The 816-nt window shown below is 31.4% G+C and overlaps 1 protein-coding gene across 1 annotated transcript in view; it reads right to left on the bottom strand.

Moving 5' to 3' along the window:
• Positions 1–816, bottom strand: part of LOC107654328 (LIM/homeobox protein LMX-1.2-like) — a 68,000-nt gene that overhangs the window by 1,274 nt on the left and 65,910 nt on the right. The gene's annotated exons all lie outside the window — the stretch shown is intronic.

Genomic DNA, 816 nt, shown 5'->3' on the forward strand with positions numbered 1-816 from the left:
ATTTGTCAGGATTCTTTGATGAATAGAAAATTCAAAAGAACAGCATTTATTTGAAATGGAAATCTTTTGTAAAATTATAAATGTCTTTACTGTCACTTTCGATCAATTTAATGCATTCTTTCCAAATAAAATAATTAATTTCTTTAAATTTCTTTAAAAGCAAATAATACAGACCCCAAGCTTGATCTTAATGTGATAAAATAACATCGAACATAACATTTTACACAATATTTACTTAAAATCACTAAGAATGTTTGAATATAGAAAGTTATCAACCGTTCCCTCATCATAAGAAATGTACATCTACTGCTAATTTGGAGGCAAGGCAAGGCAAGGCAAGTTTATTTATATAGCACATTTCGTACAATGGTAATTCAAAGTGCTTTACATAAAAGAAAGTAAAATAATCATGAAAAATAATCACAATAACAGGGAAACTTTGAAAATGATTTAAAAATTGATTTAAAATGAATTCGGACATCACACAGTGCTCATTGCTCATTCGTTGAGAACCATCCCAGAAAGCCCGACCCAGTTTTCCAGTCTCTCTAGTAGTATGTTATGATCGACAGTGTCAAACGCAGCACTGAGATCTAGTAGTACCAGCACTGATATTTTGCCAGAATCAGAATTTAAGCGAATATCATTTATTATCTTAATGAGCGCTGTCTCTGTGCTGTGATGCGGTCGGAAACCAGATTGAAAATTGTCCAGGTATCCATTTGAGTTTAAGTATTTGTTCAGCTGATTAAAAACAACCTTTTCAATAATCTTGCCTATAAAAGGAAGATTTGATATTGGTCTATAATTGCTCAA

The sequence above is a fragment of the Sinocyclocheilus anshuiensis genome, unplaced genomic scaffold (assembly GCF_001515605.1).
Source record: "Sinocyclocheilus anshuiensis isolate Anshui unplaced genomic scaffold, SAMN03320099.WGS_v1.1 scaffold163, whole genome shotgun sequence".
NCBI lineage: Eukaryota > Metazoa > Chordata > Actinopteri > Cypriniformes > Cyprinidae > Sinocyclocheilus > Sinocyclocheilus anshuiensis.